The 8,782-nt window shown below is 41.6% G+C and overlaps 2 long non-coding RNA genes across 2 annotated transcripts in view; both read right to left on the reverse strand.

The window, feature by feature from the left end:
• LOC139971271 (uncharacterized) overlaps positions 1 to 8,782 on the reverse strand; it is a 34,346-nt gene that overhangs the window by 22,415 nt on the left and 3,149 nt on the right. Inside the window, exon 3 of the long non-coding RNA XR_011794347.1 lies at positions 5,563 to 6,219. This is a non-coding gene — a long non-coding RNA (uncharacterized lncRNA). The remainder of the gene's footprint in view (positions 1 to 5,562; positions 6,220 to 8,782) is intronic.
• Positions 14 to 4,850, reverse strand: LOC139971269 (uncharacterized). The gene is made up of 2 exons (XR_011794345.1): positions 1,497 to 4,850; positions 14 to 473 (listed from the first exon to the last, which is right to left on the reverse strand). It is a non-coding gene; the product is annotated as an uncharacterized lncRNA (long non-coding RNA).

Consider the following 8,782-nt stretch of genomic DNA (forward strand, 5'->3'; position numbering starts at 1 on the left):
AAACAAGAACTGCTCGAATTAATTCTTCTTCTTTTTTTTTAATAACTGAGGCTATGTTTCTTTATTCTTGTATAGATGTGACAGTGACATTCAACATTCCAGGAGTAAAATTGTATTGATTAGGTTACAGTATGACAATTGGCTTAAATTGATACAGTTATCGACAATCGAACAGAGTGATGATAACTTTAAATTTCTGGTAAATTCGTTCCTCGTTATATGCCAAGTGTATCGTGTTTATTAATATTCTCAGATTATCATCGTTGAGTGATAGAACGTCACCGTGCCTAACCTCGTCTGCAAGCACGTTTTTGTACCTGGTAGGTAATGCATTTCTCAGCTGAATCAGTAGGTCTGGCCCCTGCTCAGATTCCCTTACTGCTCGGAGTGGGCAGGCCGCCTCTGCGCGGGTAAGCAAAACACCAGCTAAACACACAACCAGAAACAATACCCCAAGATGATTCATGATAGATCTGAAAGTAAAGAGTGCAGGGATTCTTCAATTGTTCATAACAAAAGTACAATTTCTTTTCTGAATTATTTATTAAACAGTTGAAAAATAAACGTTACAAATATTGGACGTCTGCGTTTGATTTTCGATAATAAAATATGGCCCCCATTGTTCATGACGTGAATATCGACCACGAGAATATGTATGTAGCCAACATTTGAAGTAAGTCGTAGATGTATATATGCTTTGAATTGGTCGAGGTGAACAATGAGCCCTTCCAAGATATATGCAGAAGCTGTCCCTTGTTGCTGACTTGAACACAGACAAGTGGTCGATGCGTTGTCTGTGCAGATGAACATACTAACATTCACAATTAAGTTCAAACAGGCCTGAATATGTTGGTAAGTAGTAAGTACTGTATACTGTACATATACATTTTGAAAGTGGCTATTCTTACAACTAGTTGTAAGAATAATTTCCGACTACGCATGCGCAGTTGCTATTTTTATGACCGGGAGTACTATTTTTACGACGAGGAGTAACAATAATTTCCGGTTAGGGTTAGAGTTAGGGTTAGGATTAAGGTGTAGGGTTATGTTTAGGGTTAGGGTTACCCATACTACATGCGCAGTTGCTTTATTTACTTTACTGCGCTTGAATTCGCCTTTGTCATAAGAATAGTTTATAAATAATTGTTACGACTAGTTGTAAGAATAGCCACGGCCATACATTTTTACTACAACTCCCTCTCGACGGAAAGTCGTCTAGGCTGTTTTAGAAGCAATTATCAATACGTGAGCCTATGAAGCACTCGGTATACAATATACTAGGCCTGGCCTGGGCCATTCAAATATGCATTTACAACCCTGATCTGCAGTGGTTATTGTCGTGAAGTGGTAAGCGGAATTATCAATCAGCTGATTTTCGAGGACTTCGTAATATTAATTGGGAAGTAAAGTAACGTGAATTATGTGAATTATCCCGGTAACTTCAGCTGATCGGTAAGGAAATTGTGCCGTTTAAATCTATTGTTAAGGTAACTTACCCAACAATTGCTCTTTCGTCTCAGTGTAATATAGTCAGCTGGTCAAATGACAATCCGTGTTATCTTGCGATTCTGTGGTTGCTACATTCACAGTCTATAAGTTCAAAATTCGGTTGATCAAAAATTGTTTTGGTGTGAACACAAATTAATGCAAACTCAATCCGCGTACAAGCGCACGCGCCAATTCGTCTGGATACAAATACACGTTGCGCGCGTTTCAATCACTGAAGCATGCGCAAAGCATACAAACTCATCTAAATAATTCAAGAAGGTTTCTCTCAAAATATCTCAGGAGCTAACGCGAATATAGGCCAATATAATATATTGACTAGTGTGAGTTTCCCTCATTCGGCAATATGAAGGGGGCTATCTCGCGGTGACAGTTACGAAATATCGGTACCCTTACTATTGGCGTAAGGGACAATATACATGTAACGAGATAAAACTTATTCATAGAATATGGCTGGCTAAGCTTGGTTTTTTAATGTGTAATGTTGTGTCGTTCAGTTTTGAAAATTCGCTTGCTACAAAGTGCGACTCAAGCGCACTTTTTACGGCCCTATACTGTTAGAAAATATATGGTTGTGTTTTACGGTCGAATACCGGCAACCATCACGTCTGCGCTAAGACGTGATTTAACAGCGGCTTCAACAGCGGATTTAACAGCGGTTCTTGAAAAACGGTGCGACGTCTCTTAACGGGTCAATGATACCGTGAATTCACGTCGTTATTATCGTGTATTAACAACTCTTCGTATGCAAAGTTTTCTTCTTTTATCGGAATGAGTTTTCCTACTTTTACACTCTTTTCCATTAATCGGTAATATCACAAGTGCCTTCACAGGCTAGTGGATACCGCAAGTGGTCGATCTGCGACTCTTTAATTGAAGGAGCTTTACAGCTTTATAAGATGTAATTATTACGTATGCGGTAAGTAAAGTACCGTATATTGGCTATACCAACTTTGGATATTTGCGACAAAATGTGAAAACTGTCACTCAGTTTTAGCACAAGCAGCAACATTTTCAAGAAATAAACTGCAATACTTTTACAACCTACATGCATGATTATTTTGACACATTATGTACATACGTACGCACCTGAACCACCTAACGAGAATGATAACCCACACAATGTTGGGTAACCAAATTGATAGTGTCCTGATGTGTGGTAAATGATACAAAACGGTAATAAAGTGTAATTGTTCATTTACACAAAGGTTAAATAATGGATGTTAAGTAATAATATCAACAATTACATATACTGTTTATTCTTAATAAACGTTATGTAATTAATAGTGGGTCGAACTAAATGTTATTCTACAACGAACAGCGAATGTTAATTTACTATATTACGGTACTTTTACTTTCATAACGTTCTGTTTTTTCTTCTTCTTCACAAAACGGGCAATGAACGTTAACTAACAATGAAAGCACATCTAAATAACGTATCCCGTTATTTTAGCTTAAAAAACTGTTATATTGTACAAACGGCGTGCCACAGTAATATTTTCCGTCAAAATGTCACCTTTAATCTTACGGCTTATTTCAACAGTGTTCATTTGAATGCGACCCATGGAACCTTATGTATCTATTGATTGCAACCATAAATTAAAAAAGGCAATTAATTACGTAACAGGATCGAGAGAAAAACGTGAAACTTCGGGGGTGGGGGGGGGGGGGGTATTTATACGGCCTACTTATGAACGCCTATTTCAACATATAGAGCCTGGACAACACGCATGAAGAACTGTTTGATCCTGAAGTTCAGATGTAATGTAATATTTCCCTTTTCGTCACGGGAGCAGGTACATCCTAAGTGTCATTTGGAATGGATGCAAATTTTGTGTCCCCCCCTCCCCCCCGCCCCACCCTAACAATCCGATATAGACCATTTACCATCATCACGACTAAGCCGGACTCTTCCACGTTCAGCTCTCAGATTAAAAAAGACGGAGTCGAAATTTTACGCGCCTAAGTTCTTAAGACAATGTGTATACATATATTAAAACAAAAAAGGCTTAGGTGTATATACGACCCAGCAGGGGCGTATCCAGGATTTTCCAATAGGGGGGGGGGTCAGGCATGAATGATCGCCGTCCTGGGGGATGGGTCTAAGGGGAAGGGTTGGACAATTTTTGCTTTCGAAGAAGGGCTGAAATGCAAAATGGTGCCATATGCATGGGCGGCGATCCGTACTTCCGAGTGGGGGGGGGGGGATATGACCTTGTTGACTAATTTTGGGATTAACAAACCCTCTAGATTGCCGGAAACGGCACTTCCCGAGGTTTCCAAGCGGCATATACCCAACTTTAAAATAGGGATGTCATGTCCGAAACATCTCATAATCAGGATCCAAAATACTTTTTTTTTTTAATTTCGGGTGTTATTTTGGGAAAATTGCCCCTGTCAATCTTGTTTCAGGCGCAACGTTAGAATGTTCGAGAGCTCTTTTATATTATTCGATGAAGAAAATGGCCTCATGCAGGCTATTATAGGCCTATACACATGCAATACACAATTACACATAGTTACATTCCTAGGTACCGATTGCTAGGGCATCCAGGTGAAACGTGTATTAAGCATTACCCTGGTAACATGAGATTCTCAGCTGTTCGAGGGAACATGTACGTGTGTAGGCCTACTATAGGGCCTATATGAATACTATGAGGGTGCATATATGTACTATATCAATACCGTGGGCGCAATAATACATTTTGTTGTTATAGGGCCAATGAAGCCTACAGTCAACTATTCTTGCTTTATAAAGACGCTTTATTTGAAAAGATCGCACTGCGTTTATGGTAGGCGAGAAATGAAGCGAAAAAAGAGCCGTACATTAACGATGATGCATAAATGTAGGCATGAAAATATTCTTATCCCTGGCATTTGGTGGGGGGATATGGTGTATTACATCCCCTCCACCCATTTTCATGGGGGGATATATCCTCCCTTCCCCCCCCAGGATCGCCGCCCATGGCCATATGTGATCCATTTTTCGACCTTAATAATAAGCATCATTTCCAGTAAATATGGACACAAAATGCACAATAGTATGGCTGGCATGTCACTTAGTGTTTATAGTGATAATACAAACACAATTACCATCTATGTTTCTAAAACTATTATGCCGCCGAACTTCGCCAGAACCTTTTTTTGGCAAACAAAAAATAAAGCATACGGGAGGGGGGGGGGGTTGAGCGATCACCGACATCTCACATAAAAGTCGTCATCAATATTTTTTTTTTTTTTTGCTAATCTTTTTTCTTTTTTTTTGGTGACGGCCAATAGGGGAGCGCGCGCCTGTTGCGCCCCCCTGGATACGCCCCTGCCCAGTGTTCCTTTCATCGCGTGATATGACCGCTGTCAGCGGTTCCATGTAGTTCGCCCGTACGGCTCCCGTTTAATGCCTCCAAGTGGTTATTATATACTGAATTCTTTGCTGGTATGTCGGCTTTCAGAATCCAGGTTTAGAGTAGCACTAGTAGCTTCATGGGAATAGTATTCATTTATCGTTAAATATTTCCCCACCCCACCCGCACCCCACGCACACCTTTATTTCATCTCTCTTTTTAATCAGTTTTCAGAAAGAGACAGTATAGCTTACTCGGTCACGTGGGTCACTATTGTCTTTCTGGTTAAAGGGTGTGAAGACTCGCACAAAAAGAAACGTCTAATGCCGGTAATCTGACCTAGTTTCGAATGAGGTGTAACAGAAGTGTTAGACACCACCATCGATCCCAGACAATACACACACAGCTTGCTACCATCGGTAATTAGACACTAGTGTACAGTCAGTACATACAGCTGCGGTCGATATACCCACAGCACAGTGTACAAACAATACAGCGATGGACATCTCAGGTCCAGCTAAAGATAACAAGGTATCACGTTTCATTATACTGTATGCATTTTGTAGTGACACAAACAAAACGTCACTGGCAAGCAACGGAAAGTTAACTTTTTTTTCAGATGGCCGCACGCGGTTTGGGCGAGTCTTCAATGCCTTTAATACAAACTTCATTGCAACATATATTGAAACTCATTCAAATTGCAACAACGACTTACCTGTGGCAGCGATCCCGGATAAAATAATACAGATAGCTAACTGAGAGCTCGTCCATTTCACCAGACTACACTCCATAATTGAGACTTAAATCCCAGAGACAACACCGAGTCATATATAGCCCACTCGCAATCCATGTTGTATTAGACTGATTAAGAAGCACGCATTCTCTATATGAATTATGGGATGAATGACATATCATCCAAACTAAACTTTATCTATTTAAATTCGTATTATTTACATTTCAACTTGATAAATCATAAAAAAAGTAGGAAACGATTTGCAATGGCAAAAATCCTAATTACATCACTAATAATTCAAACTCTACGCAGAAGTAATAGACATCACACACATGATACGCAGACGACACTCATAACAAACAAACAGTTAACAATTGAAGCAGTAATTCGATGTTAATTTGCACAGCTGAATAAAGAAATAGTTCCCGGTACACTTGTACAGGCAAATATTCTCTATACCTCTGGTACTGCAGGTAAATTTGGTACGTAGCGAACGACCCGACATGCATGCCACACAGTGCACGATCGCGATAAAAAAAAAACTTGTACAATGACCACACCCTGGCAACAACAATAACGACCGTCATGGTGGAGTAGAACTGCTCGCTAAATGTACCAGAATATTGTTTAGCGGACAGCCTAAGAAAGAAGAACGGAAAAATCGGGTTAACTACATGTCAAGTGGTGACTTATAGAGAGTAATTAATCGCTACTGTCTGTCCAGTATACATCGTCGCCCAGACAATACTACATGCATAAGCAAACGACAAATAATCACTGACATACGCATTATGCATTCAGATATAACTATATAGGCAACTCGCTTGCGTCACGGCCTATTATATAAGCCATTGCAATCGAGAGCCCCCATAATTAAGTAAAACATGAAGTCTTACTTTTAACTTATTATTCACATTATTAAAATGGGAATACATTATTCCGTAGCACATATTTCCCCAAACTTCCTAATAATTGATCTTAACACTGAGATACTCTCAAGGGCGTAGGAACCGGGGGGGGGGGGCTGGGGGGCGAAAAATATGGGGGGCGGAAGTATCGTTTCGCCCCCCGCTCCGCAAGTCAGAAAACCCCTTTTTCATTTCCAAATGAGAAAAAAATCTCATTTGAAGCACCAAATTGCATCTGAGGCCACCTGGAAATGCAAAAAAATTCCAAAGGGGAGGGGGCACCCCCTCCCCTTAGACCCCTCCCCCAGGCCGGCCATCAGTCTTCAGCCCCCCACTCAAAAGTACCTTCCTACGCCACTGGATACTCTGAATCCACTCCCGCCCCCTCTTCATCCCTTAACACTTAACACAAACAGTGTAAAACCCCTGATGTCCCTGATGATGTTAATAAGAGCGTCGGTGGGGGTCAGTGATGACTCCCTTATGTCAACATCAGGCGGGTGGGGGGGGGGGGGAATAACTAGCATGTGACCGGATTCCCTGTAAACTTGGTCACCTTATATTATATGAAACTCAACAACCTCAAGGAATGTGGAGATTCATCTAACACAACTATAATATATTTTGTATATATTGGCTTATACTTGGCTATATGGTCTTGCACCAGTGCATTCTATATAACTTGAGGTCTGCACAGTACAAACAGAGAATATGTGAACAAAACAAACAACTATGTCGATTATAACGCTATCAATGGCTATTCAGTATCTACTGTTATTTTCGTGGCGTTCGTGTTATGCAGGTTGACGTTACGATAGGTTTAAAGTGATGTGATTAACAAAACATTCACGTTCACTTTAAACCTTCATATATGCTATATGGTTCGATATACACCATAACAAGGGCGTAGGAACCGGGGGGGGCTGGGGGGGGGGGGGCGCCAGCCCCCCCAGTGAAAAATGTGGAGGGGCGGAAGTATCATTCCGCCCCCCCGCTTCGCAAGTCAGAAAACCCCTTTTTCATTTCCAAATGAGAAAAAAAATCTCATTTGGAGCACCAAATTGCATCTAAGGCCTGGTGAAAATACAAAATTAAGTTTACAAAATGGATTGGGTGTTGAAATGTGCTATATTGCACCAAATTGCTCTGAGGCTACCTGGAAATGCGAAAAAATCCAAAGGGGGAGGGGGACACCCCCTCCCCTTAGACCCCTCCCCCAGGCCGGCCATCAGTCTTCAGCCCCCCCCCACTCAAAAGTACCTTCCTACGCCACTGCACCATAACGCAAACCCCACCCTCTCCGGTTTCAAACACACACATACACAGTTAGTTCGAACTATCCTTTCCCACACCAAACATTCTGGTCAACTCCCCCACCACTCCCCCACTCTCTTTGATCCCGTCCTGAAAGCAGGGAGTTGTTATGGAAACTCCCTGCTGAAACAGTCAAAGATTCTCAAATAGCGATTGCTAATAAAGTGACCGTGAGTGACAGAAGTGAAATCTGATAGGGTGACGATTTCATGGCCAAACATGGCTTCCTGCATGTCTCCCTCTATTTTTCCAAGCGTGAACAAGAGCGGGAATGGACAGGGTAGGGGGGGGGGGTGGGTTAGCAGAGATATAGAGTCATCAGAGTTCATCAATGCTGAGTACATAAACTTAACACTTTGAGAAACCTTTTTCGCAATTAGTAAACCGAAAACAAACATGTAGGCTTACTGATTCATGCTCGAGCTGTCTGCTAATTACGAGAATATTATAGAAATGGACTTATGGAGATATATAACACTATATAGTGTTAGTGAAAAGATGAATTGAAGCAAGGGCGTAGGAACCGGGGGGCTGGGGGGCGCCAGCCCCCCCCCCCCCCCCCAGTGAAAAATATGGAGGGGCGGAAGTATCATTCCGCCCCCCACCCCGCTTCGCAAGTCAGAAAACCCCTTTTTCATTTCCAAATGAGAAAAAAATCTCATTTGGAGCACCAAATTGCATCTAAGGCCAGGTGAAAATGCAAAATTATATACAAAATGGAGTGGGTGGGTTGAAGTGTGCTATATTGCACCAAATTGCATCTGAGGCCACCTGGAATTGCAAAACAATTCCAAAGGGGAGTGGGACACCCCCTCCCCTTAGACCCCTCCCCCAGGCTGGCCATCAGTCTTCAGCCCCCCCCCCCCACTCAAAAGTACCTTCCTACGCCACTGAATTGAAGGCATGGTTAAAAAAATCAAATGACATGACAAGCTTCGCTAACTGATGCAAACTGTGGCTCTATATTGTTTTTTTCTTTA

This window comes from Apostichopus japonicus, chromosome 8, assembly GCF_037975245.1.
Source record: "Apostichopus japonicus isolate 1M-3 chromosome 8, ASM3797524v1, whole genome shotgun sequence".
Taxonomy (NCBI): domain Eukaryota; kingdom Metazoa; phylum Echinodermata; class Holothuroidea; order Aspidochirotida; family Stichopodidae; genus Apostichopus; species Apostichopus japonicus.